Genomic DNA, 22,404 nt, shown 5'->3' with positions numbered 1-22,404 from the left:
GAGGGATCTTCATTCACTTCACTGACTCAATTACATAGTGATACTTTCTTTTCTCCTTAACTACATCATATTTCAAGGTGGATGGATACTAAATATATTCCAATTTATGTGTTGGGAAAGAAATTATTTACATCCAGACTAACAAGAAAGTTGATCATTGTTAGACTAAACACAGCAATGCAAGGACCCAGAACTATAAATTTACCAAGCCAGACCAGGCAGCTCCTACGCAGATACAGTGAATAAGGGAAATTAGATGTCTGTGGCTGAGCCACAGTAGCTATCACACTGATGGTTCACACTTCAAGAAGCAATGCTGTGCTGAGGAGAGTGTTTGAAATCCTACCTGTGTCTTGGTCCAGAACAGCCAGATTAATGTAGATGCTGAACTCAGAACAGGTGTTTGTTTGTTTTTGTTTTTGGGTTTTTTTTGGTTTTTTTTTTGTTTTGTTTTGTTTTTTTTGTTTGTTTTTTTTTGTTTGTTTGTTTGGTATATATCTAGGCAGAGCAGTTTGTCTTTGACTAGGTTACTTCATAGTGTTGTGTTATGGGAAATGAATTTTGAAAAAGAATGTCAGCATTTCCATACATCACCAAAAAGATAACTTTACTTGACAAGGAAGAAAAGTTAAGAATATATGTACCCGTAACCTGATAACAGTTTGTGTAGACAGATCTGACATAATATTCAGCAGATTGCTGTCAAGTTTGGGTGCTGAGAGATTATTTCTAGGCTCTGTATTTCTGTAGAGCATGTAGGACTGGCTAGCCATGCTTCAGAGGAATTCTTTTGCAAGGGTGTAATATAAGCATTCTTTGTGAGCAGCAAAGGCAAATACTGGTCATAGGTCAAAGCCTTAGAAATCAAGGTGATAACCTTCAAAAGAAGCTGCTTCTGCAGCAAATGAACCGGCTCTTTATGCTCTATCTAATTAATAAGCTTGCAATGTTCTTTCAGCCCTGATGTTGCAGAGAGATGGCCATTAGCCATACAAATCAGCAATGTGGTGATCAGGGTGAAAAGGCAGGTCACCCTCTTGCACTGTGGTGGAAAATGCATTTTCTCCCAACCCTCTCATCAAGCACTGGAAATTCCCCAGTGGATCCAGTCCATGGCCAGTTTATCTCATTAATGGGAGATCCCATGACTTTTTGTACCTCATTATAGATGCCATATCTATATGGTGTGCTGTGCTGGATTTTTTTGGGGTAGAGTTAATTTTCTTCACAGTGGCTTGTAAGGGTATGACTGTGTTTTGGATTTGTGCTGGAAATAGGGTTGATCACACAGAGATCTTTTCTGTTATTTTTGAACAGGGCTTATATAGAGCCAAGGCTTTTTCTGCTTCTAGTAGAGACCCACCAATGGAGTTTGGTTACTGTTTGGATTTAAACCATGACACAGAGGTAGAGTATTTCAGTAGTTTTATTATTATACATGTTTTTATTAACATTCTTTGTCCTTCATCATCCCTGTGGCAAAATCCCCATTGGGCTATTACCAGTAATATGGGAACAGACTCAGCTCCATTAGATTTATAGAAAAACAAAGCTGTGATCATTCCAACTTCCATCAGCATTCTGAGATATAAGTTATTAATTGTTTTGTACATACAAGGTAATTTCACTGAATCCTTGTTATAATTTCTTAACCTTGCTGCAACTTTTCTGATGCCCAAGAGAAGAAGAGTATGCAACCAGTGCTGTATTTGAGATTCTTATAGGCACTCAAAGCCTTGAAATACAGCTCCAAAATAGTGTAAATTCCAAAGTAGGAAGGTCAGCTTAATTTTAATCTTTATTTTGCATCTCTTGATAATGTCAACATTTTCTAAATATTGCTCCTGCTGAAGCAGTTGAGTATTTTAAAAAATATTTCATGGAAAAAAAACTCTAGTTTAAATTTGGACTAACTCTTACCAATACATATATGCATGTATATATGTTGAGAAAATTTGCCTGGCTATAATAATCTAAGTCTTTGTCAAGATCATCTTCACTGACTTTTTAAGTTCCTAAAGAGGTGTATTTATAGCTTATTATTGCCTTATGTCGTTCCTCAGTAAGTTTAGTAATGAAGAAATGGCCTCCCTTCCCCACCAAAAGCATCAGTTGGCAACTGTATGAACAAATGAGACAAATTCACCTTCCTGTTGTGCCCCTACACTCTGAAACACTGCAGTTTAAATTCTGCTGTCACTTTATTTTCTGTCTCACTGTTGCTGTTCCCCTCTTGTTCTTGCTTTCAGTCTCTTTCTTTGGTTCCCCTACTTCTCTATTCTGTCAGGTTGTGAAAGTGATGATTTTGTATTTGGGAATATTTTTTTCTGCATAAAATGTTCTAAAACATAACAATTCAACATGCTGGACAAACACCAGGATTTATCTTTCTCAGTCAGCTGGATCCAAAGCTCATTGTAATCAATGGAAATAACACAGTATTATCCAGTAGGATTAACTCCAATATGAGTAGAAGCTAAGGAACATAATTAAAAAGTGTGGCCATCCCATTAAAGACATTCAAAGTCTGTCTCCCTCCTTACTTGGGAGCAGTGGAAGTAAATTGCAAAAATAGGCTTACTTATTTATCTTCTCTGAAAGGTAACACTTGTGATGACTTAAAGTGAAGTCCAAGGTTGCCTCTTTGTGTATGAAATCAAGGTTTGAGGAGCAAATGCCAATGGAGTTTCAAATAATTCAAAGAGCAAATACTGAAGGAGTTTTTTTGTATCTTTTTTTATCTTATTTTAGCTTAAAAGGTAGCGTGACTACTTCTGCCTACCTGAAAATTTCTAGCAAAAGGAAGGATAAGCAATTTTAATCAGAAAAATTTGGTGGAGTCCTACTGAGAGATTTTAGCACAAAAGATTCTGTATGACTCAAGAAAGAAGGATAATGAAGAAATTACTGGGCATCATTAAGTATTAAATTGCTGTTTTACTTTCTAATAGAGGACTGTAACTCATTCTGGAGCCTGATTTTTGTAAACGAAATGAGCATCAAAAACTATTATCTACAAAAGTAACTGATATGTAGAGGTACCTGTATGCTATTCCTTTCAATTCTGGGTAAGCAGGCAAAAATGTTTGAAATTAATCCCTAAACTATTTGACTTTTTGATCCAGAAGTATGACTGATAACTAAGATTGAAATCTAAACTGAGATGTTAGGAATTCTTAAAATGGTTAATGGTTAAAATTGTTAAAATTCTTAAAATTGTTTTAACCTATTCATGTCTCTTTTCATCTTCTTCACTCTGAAAAAAGCAGCATACCTGTGAAATGATTTGTGGGTGGCTGTAAGCAATGACTTCTTTTGCCAGTGTTGAATCTGTCAGTAATTTGGTTATGTGCTTCTAGAAAACAAGACCTTTGACCCCTCCCCGGGCTTTTACTTTTTATTTGGGTGTGTGTTCTACATCATATAATTTTCCTAGTTTGGGAAAAAATGTGAAGGAGAGAAGGTAAATGTAAGGCTGATGTAAGCATTTTAGAGAAATCATCCTTTGAACAAGTGGATCAAGAAAAGCTAACAGCATCTCATTATCCCATTCATATGTTCCATTGATTTGAGTGTTTAAAAGGCATTTAGCTTTCTGAGTTGGATTTAGATTTGCTATGACAGGAATGGCATTGCTTTTTATTTTGATACTTGAAGACTTCAGTCAAATGGGAAAATGTTATATCCATGCTTTCCCCAAATTCCTGACCCTATAGCTTGGGCCATTAGCCATTGAAGGTCATTGTTATTATTATATTGTCTTAGTGCTAGAACTGGAGATTTTATTTTCCTTATTAATATCATTTCAGTGCTGTCATTCCCAGATATTCCTCATGATTTTGTTAGATAACACATGCTCAGCAGAGAGAGGAAAGGACAAAGCATCAATTCCCTTCAGCAGTGTAAGTGAGGAAGGGACAAAACCCAGGTGCCCCTGTCACCAGCTGTTAAAAATCTGGAGAGGGAGATTGCTAACAAAGCATAGAGTAGTGGGTATTAAACTGTGTTGCAACATTTGGCTCTTTTTACTGTGGATGTTTTGGCAACATGTCCTCTGAAGCAAATTCTCAGCAGGATCTTCTCTTTAAGAGCAGTTTCCTTTAATTGGGCTCTTACTTTCTGTTTTGTTAATACTGTCCTAAGAGTCTTGTTTCTTCTTTAGCTATATGATACATATTTAATATGTGGATGAATTTGGAGCAATAACTTCTGCCAAAAGCATAAGTTGTCAGTATTTGCCAGGTTTCAGTTTTTTAACATCATCCCAACAGCAGGCCAATATATTCTTTGATGGTCAACAGTATATAAGGAAAAACAATTTCTGGAAGCTCTTTAATGAGAATGACTGATGTTTTCACTGAGGTTTGCAGACAACACTGACACTTCAATGTGTTTTCTGAGAAAAGATCCCAGTGACAATTGACTAAAAACATCTGACAGAAAAACATCTGCAATACTGAGAAGTAATATATTTATCTACTTCTGATATTTCTGTGAGCCTTACAGCTCGGTCTCAAGGTCATAAAGTCCAAGCTCTATTTTGGCAAATACAGAACTGACTCTCAGAGTTTAGAGCACTGCAAAAAACTCAAGGTATTCTCCTGTTTGAACAATGCTTTCCAAACTTAGAAGGCACGGGTTCTTCTCTTGATAGCAGTCTTCAGGTGTCACACAGAGGAGGTATCTTACTTCAATCCCTTCTTTTCCCTTTCCCAAGAGCAATGCCTGGATCCTGAAAGCTTAGAGTGCTCCATAATTCATCCCAGCAGGCTACAGCCACTTAGTTCATTTGGGATCTGCTGCTTTCCCAATACTGCTATGGAGTCTGCATAAATACCATCTTCTGCAATTTACCTTCCAACTTTTCATCTCTTCTGCTGCACAGTCATAAGTTTGGATCACAAAACATTTATTTTTCCTGTTTTCTATCCACACATTCCTATTCCTGTAAATCTGGGCTACAGCACTGTGACTACCAACAGAGGCTTCCTCTCCATGTGGACACACTTTTTATTTCCCAACACCTGGGGCTTGATCCTGCAGATCAGCTGGATTATGGGGGAAAAGGTGAAGCCTCCAGCTCTAGGCTCCCTTAGTGGCAGAACAGGAACCAACATGTGAGTAGTTTCACCCTGGCTTTGTGGCTTTGTTCCTGTGCTTTGGAATAAACTGAATAACAGCTCCTGTTTTTATACTCCTCACCAACCAAGCTGGAGCAATCAGCCGTGTGTGTAATGCTTATGGCTAAAATTAAGCATCATTTGGAGGTAAATAATAATAATTTGTCCTGAATCTGTTCCAATGTTCAGTCTTAAAAACTGATTTATGTTTTTGGGGTTTTTTTTTCTGTAGGAATTGGAGAATTTTGTTTCATCATTCTCAGATGAAATGTTTTGATGTTTAGTTTTGAAACAACAAAGACATGTATCTTCTGATTCATGTTTATAATTGGCATAAATGATTTCTTTGTGAGAGAACACTGAGATCTTGACTATATTATTTTCTCTGAGGATAAGCCTTCATTCATTGCTAAGTCTGTTAGGAATCTCCTTGAGTTGCACGTGTCTGCTGTGATACAACATGAAGCCTCTGTTATTCTGATCTACCATATGCTTATTTATTCTGAAAAAAATCTGTTACTAACTTCACGTTCAGAGACATCCTTTGTCTCCATGCTAATTCACTTTTTGGCTATTTAACTGGCCCACTGTGACTGAGTTGCAAAAGATTTTACATAGACTGGAAATAAGACTGAGACCCACATTTCCTTTTGCGTAGACCACAGGAAGGGAAGTGGAGGTCTAATGGTGAATACAGTTTTGGAGGGATGAAAGTTTTTCTCATCTCCAAGTAATTTTAACAGAAGGAAAATAAAACTTTGTCCCTAAAAACTATCTACACATAGAAGTGTGAAGAAATAAATTAGAAATATTAATATCCCACTGTCAGTGGTAATTAAGTTAATTCTTTTGTCAGATGCACACATCACACTCCATCTCATGGTGATCCCACATTGCACTTAAGGAATCTTTTTGTTAAGTATTTGTCCTGACAATTATGTCAGAGAAGTATTAAACTCTTTATTAAATTATCTCTTTTGGCCCAACAAAGCAACAGAGTTAGGTCTAGGGCTAATAATATTTGCAGAAGTAACCTTCAGACATTGGACTGTACTACTTTTTGTCTTGCCAGTGTGCTGAAATATCTTTTGCTTGGAAGATATAATTTTAATATACTTCCATATATGCCAGAGATAGAGAAGGCAAGCCAAAAACCAGTTTATCTTGCCTGAAATTTTATTTCAGTATAATTATTTATTCTAATAGAAAATTGATCCTAAAGGGGAGATCATTTCTCAGGAAGTCAGAAGTGGGGTATTGCTTTACCTGTTTCAAAAAGTGGTACTTACCACCTCCCAAGCAACACTTATTCCCAGCCCACTCCCAATAAATCTAACAAAGTGCAGTAGCTAGCAGCCTGTTTCCCCCATAAGTGCTGCATGTGATCGTGTACTGAAAGGTCTTGTTAAAAAGTATGTGCATAGGGAACAGAGTTAAGGCTTCTGTGGGATCTATAAATTTAAACATCTTTCCTTTGCAATATTTAAGAAGCCAAGGTACACTTCTTTCACATAGATTTGTCTTAAAAAGTGATAAATACGAGCCATATTGAAGATAGATTTAAATTAACTTTAATATAGCAACTCCATATTTTTCAACATGTGCAAATGCTGAACTTATTTGCCACAAGGCTAAATGATTGTGCCACTTCATTTCATTTTAAATTTTAGATCTAAGAACTAATTTTAAAATAACGCAGACTGAGTTTGGGAAACAATGTCACAAAGTAAGAATTGCACCAAAATCACGTGTGAATAAAGGTGACACCAAGGTGTCTTTTCTTTGTATCACTCTACTCAAATGGTTGTCTGGGCACTAACCCTGCTTCTTTAATTACCAAGGCAAATCTCAGTGCTGACAAAGGATGCAGATGAGGATGAAGTAAATCAGTCCAAGAAAGATTTAGTCCTAAGTTAGTATAGCTACTGGGAAGTAGTAAAGACACAAATACCCAGTTAATCTATTTAAAACTTCCAGCTTGAGAACACACTTTTAAAGCACTCTCTTAAAAAAATGAATGCTTTATAAGCAGCAAGGAGGAACCAGCTCCCAGTGCTACTCCAATAGAACTGAGCAAGAACTGTGTCAGTCTCCTCAGGTCTTAAAATTTCCAACTGAATTTAAACTTGTGTTTAAATTCAGAATTTTAGATGCTTCTGGGAGGAACTATCATTAACAAAATGTAAACGAGATTAAGCATGGCAGGGAGCAATTGATCTCTTTATACAGCCTCGATTATATTCTTGTTAGGCACTTCTTCATGCTGAAGATTTTTCATGCAGAAATGCCTACTACCACAACAGAATGTTCCAACTGATATGCCTCTGAATGTTGCAATAGGAAAAAGCAATTCAATAGTGTGGGTAAGCTTTGAAGATTTGTAAGGACTCCTGTGAGTTTATAAATACCTGTCTAGATATATTTCTACAGAAGTAGCACAAAATTGTGTTCTTATGTGCATTGTTGATTTAAAACCCAAGACATTTCAAAGTCACCTCATAGTCACTAGTGCAATTCTGTGTTCAGGGAGAAAAAAAAAAAAATTATGTGAATGATAGGCCAAAATCCAGGAGGATATATGACAAATATATTAAAATAATTTCTGACTGAATTTTTTTACCCTGTGGAGATTCACTTTATATGGCTGGAATTGGTCGATTGTTTGGTTACAGCTATGTGTTTTTGCAGGGCAGGGTTGGGTTTTGGTTTGGGGTTTGTTGTTGTTTTTCTGTTGAGTGGGATTTTTTTTTTTAGGAATAAGTGAGGCCATGTTGTAAAAATGTGAGCTGTTGTGTGAGAGGTAAGCCTGTGCTATTGTCTTTCATCTGAAAGGCAGAGGTGCTCTGATAATGCAGTTATTTCCAACTGAATTCCACTAGGTCAAATGAAATTGGAGCTAGTGGAGAAGATGGACTGTTGTCCCTTCCCCAGGCATGTGGCTGGTCCTAGCTCATGATGCACAGGAGTTCTGCAAGGCAGCTCTGAGCTCCCTCTTGGTGCAGTTGCAGTTGGGATACTGAGCATCAGAGTCATCTACAATATCAACCAGGAAAAATGATATGTTTGAACAGAAGGCAACATCTCCTTCCATCCAAAGTAGAAGGTTATAGACAAAAAAAATTATTACATGTCTCATCACTCTTCATTTCCCTCTATTCTCTCTCCTGCTCATATACACTTTCTTGTTCATTTTCAGAGCTTTCCCTGCTCTCAAATTCTTTGAACTTAAGAAAATTGCCTTTGATTCCAACATGGAAAATGAAATACGGACTTTCTTAGAACTTTCATCTGCAGCTTCTGGGTTTGTCTGGTATTATTCTGTCTAACTGTGCTGAACTACATTATTTTCTCTAGGAGTTATAACATGATCACATCTCTAGAGCCATTTTGAATAGATTTCAAATGGTCTTCAAAGGGCTTGTTTGCTAATACATGGAGCCACCTGCACCTGTGAATGTTCTCCTCCCATTATGACCAGAGAACAGAATTAATTTCTCTGGAATTACTCTTTGCTAGTGGTAGGTTCCTTTGACTGTGTCTAGGACAAGCATTTCTCCTTTCTGTTAATAGCACACCTGGACACCTACTGCAAACAACATTCAGCCAATCCTTCATTAAGTCTTTAGACATCCATCCTTGTTTTGACACCTAGCAATTATTCCAGTAGGCAGCTGTTCCTTCAGCATTGTTTTTATGCATTGGAATCACATATGGTGGCAATTTCATGCCATCTGCTAGCACTGCCAACAGGACTGTAATGTACAGTTTTTCATCCCCCAAAGTTTTTTTATGATGAAAAATTCTGTTCCTGTTTCTTCAGAGGTGTAACTGGGTGGTGTGTCAAAACAAACTGGAGTCTCACTGGCATTCCCCATTTGGCTCAGCAAGTGCTGAAAGGCATTGATTTTCCTAGGGAAGTTGGAAAGTAGGTGTGGGTATAACAAAGTTCTTCACTGTAGGCAGAATCCATTGTGCCACATCATTTGTACACATTGACTATTATTTGCCTTGAATTCCCTCCATGCAGCGTTTTGTGCTTGTGCTATTTCTTGATCTTTCAATTTAATGATTTCCTATTTTAAAGGGGTTTCTGTCTTTTCTTGGAGCATGCAACAATTCTACAACTTCTTCTTCCACTTTTCTACTTTGTGAGTGTTCTATTTTGGGTGCACTTACATATAAATATATATAGTGTGTCCTCCCAGCACCACATTTTTTTTTTTTTAGTAAGGGGTACCACCAAACTTAAAATATGCATTGTATACCTATTGGTTCCTCCCTGTTGCACTTCTTTTTCTCAACTCCACATGATCTGCTATTTCACACATAACTTACAAGATTTGGGGAGACTCAAAACTGTGAAAGATCTCTGTGGAGCCTTCTGAGTTACAGTACAACATGCAGCTCACAAGTCGGTAAGAAAAAGAGTTAACATGCTAACACCATGTTTTATTTAAACTTAGAGTTGCTTTGGGGCATATTCATGCTCCTTCACTAGGAGACCTCCCACAGTGCACACTCACTTTGTCTTCATTAATCCTAAAGGAAGAGAAATGAATTTTTTTCAATTGAACTAATTGTGGGGGGAAAAGTTATCCTTTTTTGCTGAGGTCTACTATGCCACTGAAACATACATGAGTCTATGGTGCAAGATGGGATCCACCCAAGAGTGCCAAGGAAACTGCCAGAACAGGTCATCAAGCAAAATTCAATTGTTTACCAGCAGCCCTACTCAAATGGGGTTACCAGTTGATTGGAGGTTTGCAAAAGTAACAAACTTTTGTTACAAACATCCAAAAGAATGGTTGGATGGGGAATCTTCAGAACTGCAGGCCTCTTAGCATCACCTTGGTGCCAGGGAAGGTCATGGAGCAGATCATCTCTAGTGCCATCACATCTTGACTGTACAGGATAATCAGAGCATCATGCCCAGCCAGCTTGGAATTGTGACCAGCACTGCTGAGGCCACACCTAAAATTGTGTGTTCAGTTTTGGGCTCCTCACTACAGGAAAGACACTGAGATGCTGGAGTGAGTCCAGAGAATGAAACGGAGCTGGCAAAGGGTCTGAAGCACAAATTTTATTAGACTGAGGGACCTGGGAGGGTTTAACCTGGAGAAAAAGAGGCTCAGTGGAAATTTTATCACTCTCTACAACTCTCTTGAAAGGAGGGTTTAGGCATATGTGGGTTGGTCTCTTCTCCCAGGTAATCAGCAATAGGACAAGAAGAAATGGCCATAATTTGTACCTAGGAGAGATTTAGATTGGATATTAGGAAAAAATTTCTTCACCAAAATGATTGTGAAGTATTGGCAGAGGGAGAGTCACCTATTCTGGATGTATTTAAAAAACAGTAGATGTGGAAGTGAGGAACATGGTTTAGTGGCGGACTTAGCAGTGCTGGGTTAATGGTCAGACTCAATGACTTAAAAGTCTTATCCAACATAAATAATTCTGTAATTATAGTGAGGTGAGGATCAGTCTTCTGGGCAGTAAGTGACAGGATGAGAGAAAATGGCCCCAAGTTCCACCAGGGAAGGCTTAGATTGGATATTGGGGAAAATTTCCTCACTGAAAGGGTGGTCAGGCATTGGAGCAAGGTGCCCATGGAAGAGGTGGAATCACCATCCTGAAAATGTTCAAAAGGTGTGTGGATGTGGCACTTGGTTTACTGGTGAACACTGTGATTCTGGGTTAATTGTTGGTCTCAGTGAACTTAGTAGTTTTTTTCAGCCTTCACAATTTTCTGCCTTTGCTTCTGCCTTTCTAAAAGGAATAGAGTTTTGGGTTAGAGATCTGGAAATATAGGAAATAAGTGAGAAGATAATGGAATCATGATTCAAGGGAAATTTTAGGGAGTAATTAAGTATTGAAATGTTTGGATCTCTCCGCCCTTTTCCTCCACTCAAACCTTTGGTCTTTTTCTGTTCCCTGAGTAAACTAATTCAAATGCAAGCCAGGATTTTGTGTCTATAAATATATGCTAGAGTGTTTATTGTTTTGTTGCCAGTAGGTTTGCCCACTGAGGCCTCCCAGCCCCTGTATTTATACACTTTTCACACTGTAAAGGGATCATAGCTCCTTGGGAGACACAGTGCTAACATTTCTGTGGTGCAGAAAATAGAGAAATAGTGGTAGGCCAGCACTGATGTATTGTTAAAATTCCTAACTTCATTATGTGGGAGCCTAGTAAATCTTTATTTTGCAGTCTGAATTCAGAAAGAGGAAAAGTGATGCTGAATTACTTTCTTTCTCACCAGGAGCAGTCTCACGCTTGCTGCCTGTGCTTTGTAAGGGCTGCATACATAGTTAAACACCTTTTGCGTTTACAGATGCCTTTACATTTACAAATGCCTTTATCTTCAGAAGCATATTTGACACACTAGGCTGGCTTACAGTCTAAAAAGCCAGTGAATCATTCCGTGAATAGCTGAATACAGAACATTTGAAACAATCACTGACAACTTGCCAGGGCTTGGGCAGAATGTTCCCTATTGTAAAAAAGAGCTGTAGAGCAGTCTGTGAAACTCAAGTGGTCATCTGATAGGAAAAAAGAATGCAACCAATCTCCAAGGAGCTAAGCAGATTTTAGCATCACCAATTGCCTGTAGTCATAATGTAAGTTATCTCCCTGCATTTCACTTAGCTTTCATGTTCTTCTTAGAAATGAAAGGATTGCTACTTTTGCTAGTCTTCATATATTTAGCAAAATATGGGTTTTTTTTTTTTTGTTAGTTAGATTTTTTAATATTTGATCTGTTTATACAAATGTATTTTTTTCCTGAATTTTTGAAAAGCTACAAATACAGATAATTCCTGAATCATGAGGCATTATGGAGGCTTGAATGTGAAATCCTATTATATGAATGTTTGCACACTTATATTGTCACTTTTAGACTCTTAATACCCCACAGCCACTAGAAGAAAACAAAATTAGAAGCTAGTAAATTGACTTCCTCTTTCTTCTTTTTTCTCTACATCCAGTTACAAAAGGGTGACATCTGTGTGGGAGGTGTAAAGAGAGAGTATAGATGCATGTGGGGATGGGGTGTAAATATTTTAGCACTGCTAGACAACCTAGTTTATTCAATTTACTGTGAATTGCACTGTTACATTGCTTCACATTCAGTTGTTCATATCTCAAAATCTCAAGTTTCTGGCCTTCCAGACATATCTACAAGATTTGTGTGGGAGAAAATTATTTTCCCTAATCTATTGAATATATATTTTGACTTGCAACCTTGCTGAAATCCAGTGTAAGCTATTGCTTTGACTGCAATGCATTTTAGATGAATGCCATAAAGAATTAAACCTAAACAAGCTTTCAGATGAAAGATGTATCATCATCACTCACTACTGAAATGGAACTGCTTCTCCAGTAAAACAAAGAAAATCAACAGTAATCCAAGTTACTGCTGTAATTATTACAACACCCAAAGAAAATGACCACGGTGAACTCTCTTACACTTTTGAACTTAAAAGCAGAGTAATGGAATTTTGCATACATGGTATTTGTTATTACCACATATTTTTCTCTTTATTTTTATTGTGCACATAATTGTATACGTGGTATATTTAACAAGTCTTACTGTGCTACAGCGCAATTCAAGAGAGTGCTCAGAGATTCAAAACACAATGTCAAAAAAATTAGATACCACTGCCTAGGAGTTCTTCTGTATTTTATTTCTTTGTGGTTTGTGTGAGTATAATTCTGTGAATACATAGAAAATTATGGCAAATCACAACAAAAGACATATACTGTGCCAATGGTGACTGTATTTTTCTTTTATCAGAATGTCTAAAAATGAGTAGTTATGTATTCTTCATCTTGCTCTTCATCATTGTTTGAATTATAGACATTTGGGGGATATTCTCCTTCTGTGGAAATTGGTCTAAGTCATTGTAGTAGAGGGGGAAGAACTAAATGGATATCATTTTTTTCTGTTATGGTCCCTTTCCACCAGAGGTCTTGGAATTCTTTCATGGAACCTGTCTAAATTGGCAGTAAATTATGTGCTTTTCTACCAGGTGGATGTTGAATTGATTCGAAGGTGATCAGGTGCTGCATCATCTTTATTTTCACACATCAAAGGTAGGCATATTGCAAGCAATTAATCATGTGCTTGTTTATTGTTTTGGAGTAAATGCATTTTACACACCTTTTATTGCTGATTTTAATTTAATTACAAATCATCCCTAAGTGTATCTGTCATTACTGTAGTGAACACAAAAGTGAAAGGATGAGAGTGAAAAAAGAAGTTTTTGCATCTGTGATGCTGGTTATTGTTGAAACAGGAGACATAAAACAAGTTACTCATCACTAGTATTTTTAAAACAAATTAACTATTAAAAGTATTTGAAAACACATTTTGCTACTAACAGTAAAACACTTGTGCTTTACATAAAACCCTTGCCTGTTTTCAGAAACCAAGTAATTTTTTTCTGAGGGCCCAGTTTCTTGGGGTGAAGTTTATCCAGGATAGGCTAGGGTGATTAGTTGTCATTGGAAACATCAGGTACAAAAAGAAGGTACAATAAAATGAATCTTAAAAAATGGAATTTTGCCCTTTTTGTCTTTTCTACATACTAATGTAGGCATCGGTTCTTACTAGTATAAATGTTTCTTTTCACAATCATTCCCCCAAGGCTTTTTGTTAATGACTGTGGCAATAGGAATTGTAGGATTTTTTTAACCTCTGAGGTTGCTATTTGGTGTATGGATATGGTTTGCAACACAATGTGTTTAATATAAATATGTTAAAAAATATGTAGGTGTTCATCTGTGAGATCTTTTCAGTTACCCATTGTCATTTTATTGAAAATAAGGATTGATGCACTTGGGCTTTCAACTTTTTAAATTGTAATAGATAGGAATTCTTTACAAAAAACCCACAGGCAGCTGTTCAGTTTTCATCTGTTTAAAACTAAAGCAAGGTTTTTATTTAAAGTCTGTAGACCCTTGTCTCTATGGAGCAACCAAACTTGAAGCTCCTGTGCCATCCTGTCTTCCTAAAAAGTAGAAATTTACAGACAAGGGAAATTTGGAAACATTGAAAGTAATGATTGTAGGATATACCTCATAGGCGTGTCTGTAATTGCAATTAAAAAGTAGTAAAGTGCCTTTCGGGAAGAACATTAACAAATTGGGCAAACATAATTCCTCCATTTCTCTTTTTCTTCACTTCCCATCCCTTCCCAAAATGGCCCTGTTGGTCATGTGCTGTAGGAAGTATTAATTATTTACATTTCCTGGTGGATTTAAGACTGTGGTTTTATTTTGTCATAATTGTGATAGTGCAATCCTTTAAGAAAAAAAGAATGGCTAGGTGTTTATGGATAATTCCTGGTTTTGAGTGCAGAGATAGGAGAATATAGTGGTGTGACATCAGCATTCACATTTGCATCTCCCAGTATAGAGTATTAATCACTTAATGTATAAGTCCACTTAGCTTTTTATTCTTTTTAATTAATTATTTTTTAATTTTTCCCTAAATCCTCTCCTCTATCTTTTGTGTATTATACACATTCTTTGAACCCCTTTGTATAAGTCTAACTTATTTTTAGTTTTAGGTGGGTTATAAACAATCTCTGACTTAAACTGGGGAAAACTGATATAATTGAATGTGGAAGCTGATCCTTGGAGTCTAACATTAATTTTCCCCTTATAAGCCAAGATTAAATTGTTAAATATTCATAAAGCTCTTAATCAGTAGACACTTTTTTGGGGCAAGGGTTAAAAAGGGAAGAAAAACATACAAACCCTAAAAAGACTCTTTTCATCATGTTTTTTCCACAATAGTTCAATTTCCATGACACTTTTGTAGTTTCAGACACTCAAGACTTAAAGCCCAAGTTCCTTACAAAAATAAAATGGATGAGACCTTCATTAATACTTTTGCTCTTTGATTAAAATCACAAAGATTTTCAGCTCTTAAAAGTTGTTAGACAAAAGGACAAATTCTGCTCTTGTTCTAATTCTATATCAGTGAGTCCTTGAAACTGGATTCTCTTAGAGAGTAAAATGGAGATTCTTTACCTCAAAACACTCATGTTTAGACTGTTGTTTGTAACTGAGAAATCTTACATTAAATTTGTGCAGCATACAAAGAGGAGAATACAAATCTAACATGGATTCTTGAAGCTGAAAAGATTCATGGAATCTTGAAGCTGAAATGTTGGATAACTCTGAGGACTAATTCAATGAATTAAGTATTTGGATAACATTGTGTACATAAGCCTAGTAAGTACTTAATGGGTCCTTTGCTCTTCATAATGCTAGAATATATTATTACACCACAGACTAAACAAAAATTGAAAAAAGATTGATTTTATTAGTGGTAAAATTCTGCACTCTGGATAAAAAATTTAACAGCTGTTTTCATGTCATGAAAATAACTGTGAATTGCTGGCCTGAGCAGGCAAAATAAAAAATCCATTAAAATTTCAACAAAATAACTTCAGTTTTTCTACAACAATGAAATATTTAACAATGTAACAACAAATATTTCAGAGCAATGAAACTGTTTTATAGACAAAGGAAGTTATTTTGTAACCCTGCACACCCCCAGGGCAAGGTGAAGCTCTGTCAAATATAAGCCATTCATCCCGGAGCAAGGATTTGATTGCACCAGACCCTGAGCCTCTGAATCTGGGTTTTAGACATTAAAATATTTCCCCCTGTTTACTCAGTGTTCTTGTTAGCACAAGAAGGCACCAGAATGAGGTGAGACTGGTGCATCACATGGATGAGGAGAACAGCACAGCAGGGAAGGGAAGGGTGCACTAAGGTTTAGTTTGGTGATATCTTCACATAATTTCAAATGTACACCAAGGCTCCAGCTTTTATGGCAAGGCACCATATCTTGCTCAGAACTTACAGCATATACATTTTCACAATTATCAGCTGATGAATGAGAACTCAAACAGTTGGTCATTCTGCAGGGATAAAAACAGCTGATACCAACTAAATCTTAGCTCACATCCTTGCAAATCTAGGTGTCAGCCAGAAGCCGTATCACTGGGCATCACCACATCATCATCTCATGTAAGTCAGACACAAGAAGATGTAACATGTGAAAATTGATTTTTCTGTGGTTTAGAAGCTAAGGTTTCCAAAAGGTTACTAAAAGGTTTCCAAAATCCCAACCTTCAAGTCCTTGTTTAAAACATGATCCGACTATACAGGATTTTTTTCCTCAGCTCCAGTTTAATGACTGGGAATGTATTTCAGAATTAGTTGGATTTAAGAATGGCTACAGAGTTAGCTTAGGATGGAAACTGCAGGCTTCATCCACTAAGGGATGAACACCAAAATTGTAAGTTGTGAAGTGTTCTTGAAAAGTGACTATAGAGGAAACAGATTTTTTCTCCTGGCTACTTCACAGAGTAAAACAGGGGTAATATTGAGCAACTAAATTAGTAGAAAATGGAGGAACATTGTTGAGCCAGTTCCCTTACCTAGAATAAGAAATAAATTTACTTTTTTCTTTTAAGATTGATGCAGGGCATCTCTGCATAAAAATTTTACCTTATAGCTGGGAAGCCCAAGAGACTTCATAAATCCTGTAAAGATGTTATCTGATTCCCGAAATCTGTTGTGGTGTGAATGCTAATCCCACCCCCTTATAACACTTCCAAAAATGTGTAGCACATGAGGGCTAAAAGAATTCCAGCCTTATCATCACTACCCTTCTTCTACCACCTTTCCTCACCACCAAAACCTACAAAATAGTAAGTTGAGTGTAATGTTAGTACATAGTTTTGGAAGGGATTTTAGGAACACAAAAGAAGGTCTTTGTGCATTCCAGCCACAGTAATAACAATATCTGGTTACCTTCATTAAAATCTAAATATAAATCAGAGCTTATTTTGTTGCCAAGTCTCGATAAAATCAATGATGATGAAGAATGCTTGTTTTAGAGTAAATATGCAGCTATTGAACTGAAACAAAGTTGATTCTACAATGCCAATCTTTGTTTCTAGCTACAAACAAGTGTTTGCTTATCTGAAGTGGAAAGGCACTCACCATTTATTGACCTGTAAATGTCTTAAACTTCATCAAGAAATTTACAGAATTTTCCTGTTTCTCCAAATACCAGATCTGGATCATGAGAATATCATTAACTATGTGCTCAGTCATTTTAACTGCATGGATTCCTTATCTTTGGGTTGTTAATTCATTACTCTGCAGTGGATTTTGCTCCTAGTCACTGAATAATGTATGTATTGAGGATTGGGTGTACAAAAGTGTGACACTACATGTTTTGTATGTAAACTGTTACCAGGCAACATCAATTAATACTACAAGTAAATTAAAACTCTATTTGTTATAAAGATTGTATTTTATATATTTCTTAAAAATTAAACATCAATTAGGTATAATTGTATGGATTTTGTAGTTTCTCTTTCAGAAACAGGAACTTGAGGCTCTTTTAGTCTCTGTACAATGTAATGTTTGCCAAAATTTGCTTTACTAGTTGGGTTGCTGAACCTTACAAAGGTCTATTACAGAAGTATCTGTAATAGATACTGGGTATTTTGTAATAAATCTGGGTATTTTGGCAGTACCATCCCAGCTCATAGAATAACACCTTTTCTTAAATTCTGAGATTTGCTCTCATTTCTACATAAGAACTCTTGACTACTACCAGGCTACTTTAAGAGGTGACAAAAGAACAGCAATGGGGTGTTGGGGGATGAGGATGGTGGGGCTGGACCTGCCTTCTACTCAGGTTCTCAGAGTGAGCACGAGGGGCCTGAAATTTTTAGTCTACATCTACCATAATTATCTAAATTGGAATCTTCTCTCATACAGTTGATGAAACACTGAAGGCAAAGGGAAACTTTAAGCAGTAGAAGTGCCAATACCAATGTGCTGGATGCAGAGTGAGTAAACCTGAACTCTGATGTATCTGTAATTGATCTAAGTCATGAACACCAGAGAATGAAAAACTACTCATAAAGAGAGTAACAGATATTTTTCTTTGTTTTCTCTTTTATACACACCTCAAAGGGAAAAATCTTCTAAAGGAAGTTGTTTTGTGAGCGTTGCAATTCACAATTCTCTGTTTCTAAGGGTTTGTATCTAATAGGTGATTTTTTTTCCAGCTCCTTTTCTTTTCTTTTTTTTTTTTTTCCTTTTTAACTCTACTCCCTATATTCTTCCACTGTACCTTGACCTTCTTAGGTGTCCAAATCCCCTGATGGATAGAAAAGTACTTTGTGACTTCTTTCAGGCTGCTATTGAGCTAATTTATTGAAATGAATATGTATGGCTGCTTGATTGACCAGCTGATGAATGAGAACTCAAGCAGTTGGTCATTCTGCAGGGATAAAAACATTTTTTTCCTACGCAGAAGCTGATTTTCTCAGACTTACTGTTTCTGATGCAACCAGACTTACATAGTTGGATTTAGGTGATTTATTGAAAAGGTTTTCACCGGGAAGGTAGGCAGCAAGCCTGTGAATAAGCTTTGTTTCTTAGGATATCCAGGTGCAATTTGAAAGAAGGATATTTATTCTGGGATAAATTTTAGACTTTTTCTGCTTCCCAGAAAATCAGGGAAGATACAACAAAACAGTAAGACTTACTTGAGCAATCTGTCTTTGTAACACTAAGTCTGATTACTGGATACATTCCCAAGCTATGTAGTAATCTGAAAATTATATTTCCAGAACCAATTTATCCTCATCCTTTCAGGCTTTTTTTCCCCCTGCCCCATAACCTCTATAGCATCTGGTTTCCTAAAGTCTGTCTATCCATCCAGAATTTAATTTTCTCCTGTACCCTTCCAAATTCTATATTTTTTCTCATAGTGATGGAATAGCACTATCCTTACCTGTCAATCAAAACCATAGTACTACAACTTTCAGTACTAATCTTGTTTACTTTTATTACCTCTTCAATATTATCTGCATTCCTCAAATCCATCTTTTGGCTTCCAGTCCATAGCAATTTCAATTCAGAACACTTTTCCTTATTTTTAAGGTCGTTCACAGTTCTGATACTCCCTGGTTGTCTGACTTCTGTAACACTGTTTTCTATCTCTTTGTCCATCTCTATTAGAGCTTTGTTCATGATATTTCCTAAAGAGATGTAAAGCTTAAAGATTTACATTTTCTAAATCAGTTTTTCAGATCAATTTCTATTATAAGGCCTGTAAGAAATTCAGAGTTAACAGTAGCTAGAGAAAATGCTATTATTATTTAGAAGGAAAAAATAAATAATTTACATATTAATGCATACAAGCACATGTGTTTGTGTGTATATATCTGTCAATATCTATATAGATATATATGTATAAATATAAAGTATTTTTTAGAGCCTGCTATTTAGGGCAAGGACCGACTCCTGGGTGCAACACCAATCCATTAAACCATAAAACTGATGCACTTATAATATTGCATTCTTGCCAGATCATCTCCATTTTTTAACCCTAATTAAAGCTCATCTTTCCTCATCACATTTTAGCATTGTGTTCTCCATCTGTATAACTGATCATAACTACACACATGGAATAGCTGACAAAAATCCTTAACATCTACATGTCCCATATATTTTGTCACTTTGCCAGACTTGTATCTTTTTCTGTCATCAAGGTCTGAAGTGATTGGAGGATCTGTCCTTTCCTTGGAGCATCATCATTCCATAATTTTTCCCTGCTGCTTATGGAAAAGATGGTGTTTTCCCATGGTTTTCCCAAGCCTGTTCTCTTTTCTATGCCTGAACATAACAGGAAAAGCATGGCATATTTTTTTTTATCAGCTTTGGATTTATAGCAAAAATGTTGGTGGTGTTGTGTTTTTCACTTCACAGGAATGGAAACTTTCAGCATTGACCTAATTTTATCTCATTAAGGATTGTGGGAGTTTTGTTTAGCATTACCTTTAGCAGTAACAATGATGACAATTCTGATTCATTTTACTAATCCACACTTTGAAAATTTGAATGCTTAGGAATTTTTGACGTTATTACTTGGCAGTATTGAGACTGGTTTCTAAACATAAAATACAAAAAAGTCAATGAGATCGAAATCAGTTTTATCTTTTAGAAATAAATAAAAAAAACTGCTCAGAAAAACTAACACTATCCTTTCAGAGCCTTAAAAAATGCTTTGACTTCAATTTGAAAAGTCTACTGTGTGTTTTATCAGATTGTTTGGGATGAAAGGTTTAAGTAGCATTACGATTTCTTGTTCTTGCAGTTCAATCCTATATTAATAATGTTCATTATGTGCCTGTCTTTTCAGACACTTATACAAAGAAGACTAAATATGGTCTTCTTTGTATTCATCATGGAATGATATTCCCAGATACTTTGAAATGTGAGTGCCTGTTGCTTTTGGGGTGTGTGTTGGGGGAGTGGTTTGTTTTCCTTTAGGTTCAGGAGTGTTGCAGTCAGCAAGTCAGAAAAAGCCCCAAAATGTAATGGGTAAACTAGTGTGTGATAGAAATTAAAGATCAAGGAATTCTAAAATAAAATGTTATTCTTTGTATCATTCTGAAAAATGAAGATTTTTCATTTATTTCCTTATTTCCCAGGTGGAAAGGCTATGTAGAGCTTCTGCTAATACAAAAAAAAAAAAAAAAGAAATGGGCCTAATTCTTTGTTTTGCACATGTATCCTTAAAAGAGTGTGTAAGATCTGTATGATACACCAATAGAATGAGGATGCTCAACTTTGTCCCATTTTCTTTTTAGCCTAGTCAGTATTTCATTCACACACACTTTTAATATTCTTGTTGCCTAAATCATATATTAATGTTCCTGGTCTCCATAGCTGAAAGGCATAATTCCAGTAATGAGGGGAAATAAGCAGAATGCTTGATGAAGTAGCTAAGCTACCAAACAACAAACAGAATGTTTCATCAACTCTGTTTTAAAACCACTATGTTAAGCTGCCACAGCTTTGTCATTTCCTCACCAAGAAATGCATCTCTTTTTATTGCAATGTGGTATGGTATCAAAGGGGTCAAATCAACTTAAATGTTGTGGAAGCAAAAAATGCAAAAGCAATATAAACAAGCTATGATGAAATCAGAGAAAAATGTTTTCAGAATTCTTTCATACAGTGAACCTATGTTTTTTTTCTCTTTCCCTTCCATGAGACCTCCAGCACAGCTCCTGAATCCCATGAGAACAGCCAGAATCAGCAGTTACCCTAAGGTAAGTGGTACAGTCTCTAAATCAGTTAAATTAGTTATTTTGTTCCTTACCCTTCCAGGATTTCATACTAAAAAGAGAGTTTGATATTTCTAAGACAGAACTCTTTTAAATACTTTTTTTTTTGTCTATTCTTAAATTCTGAGAGATTTACAGAATAGAATTGTACAATTGAGAGGAAGAGGAGAAATCAGATGATGGAATTAGCTTCTAAGTTACTGAGAGATGAGTTCCCAAGGTTGTGTGCTTCCTTCATTATTTGTAATATATCATTTCTAGCTGTAGAAATATAATTGTATAATACTTAAAATAATTACTTTTAAATTAATTTCATTTTTACCATCATTGCATGATAATTGCTATTTAAAAAAAAAAATCTAATAAAAGATTCTTAGGATTTTTTTTTGAGCTGATACATTGAAGAGTACCATCTATTAAAACTTTTATTTTCCATTTTCCCTTATGGCTAGTGGATTATGATAGCCTTTCTAAGCAGCTTTAACTGCCTCTACAGAAGCATTCATATATATGAGAACATCTGTTAAGAGTTTTTGTTCACAAGTACAAAACAATGTGATGCAAATGTTTCAGAGTGGATAACCTGAACATTCCTATTTACTGTGAATTTTATCAGCTCCCATAGTTTTGGGAGCTCACCTCACCCTGCCAGAAGCACAGTAATTCTGAACCAACGAACTAAAAATCAGTCCTAGAGAAACTGTAGGATAGATAAAAACAGCTACAGATTTTAAGTGCACCACTGATACATGAAGAGAGGCAGGATCCATTTGGAAACTGTCTTGATTCTGTTAATTGCTTGTTCATTATTCCATGAGCAAGCTTACACATAATTTCCTGGTTTCAGATAAAACACAGCTGGAAATCTGCCTGATGCTATCAGATCTTTTGAGGTGATTGGGCAATACCTGAATGATTAGAAAGAAAGAGATTTGTAGTAAATATATTTTGCTCATTGTGCAAACTGACATGAAATATTGTTCCAGCCATTTCTTATGTATTCAGTCAAATATATCTAGTGCTGTCTTTTTCCTGAATCCATTAAATTCAGGAAAATAAGAACATCCGCTCTCATGGAGGCTACAGTAAAATACTGCATTCAGTT

The sequence above is a fragment of the Lonchura striata genome, chromosome 1, assembly GCF_050655825.1.
Source record: "Lonchura striata isolate lonStrDom1 chromosome 1, ASM5065582v1, whole genome shotgun sequence".
Lineage (NCBI taxonomy): Eukaryota > Metazoa > Chordata > Aves > Passeriformes > Estrildidae > Lonchura > Lonchura striata.
The sequence above is the reverse complement of the archived record's forward strand: the minus strand, read 5'-3'. Positions refer to the sequence as shown.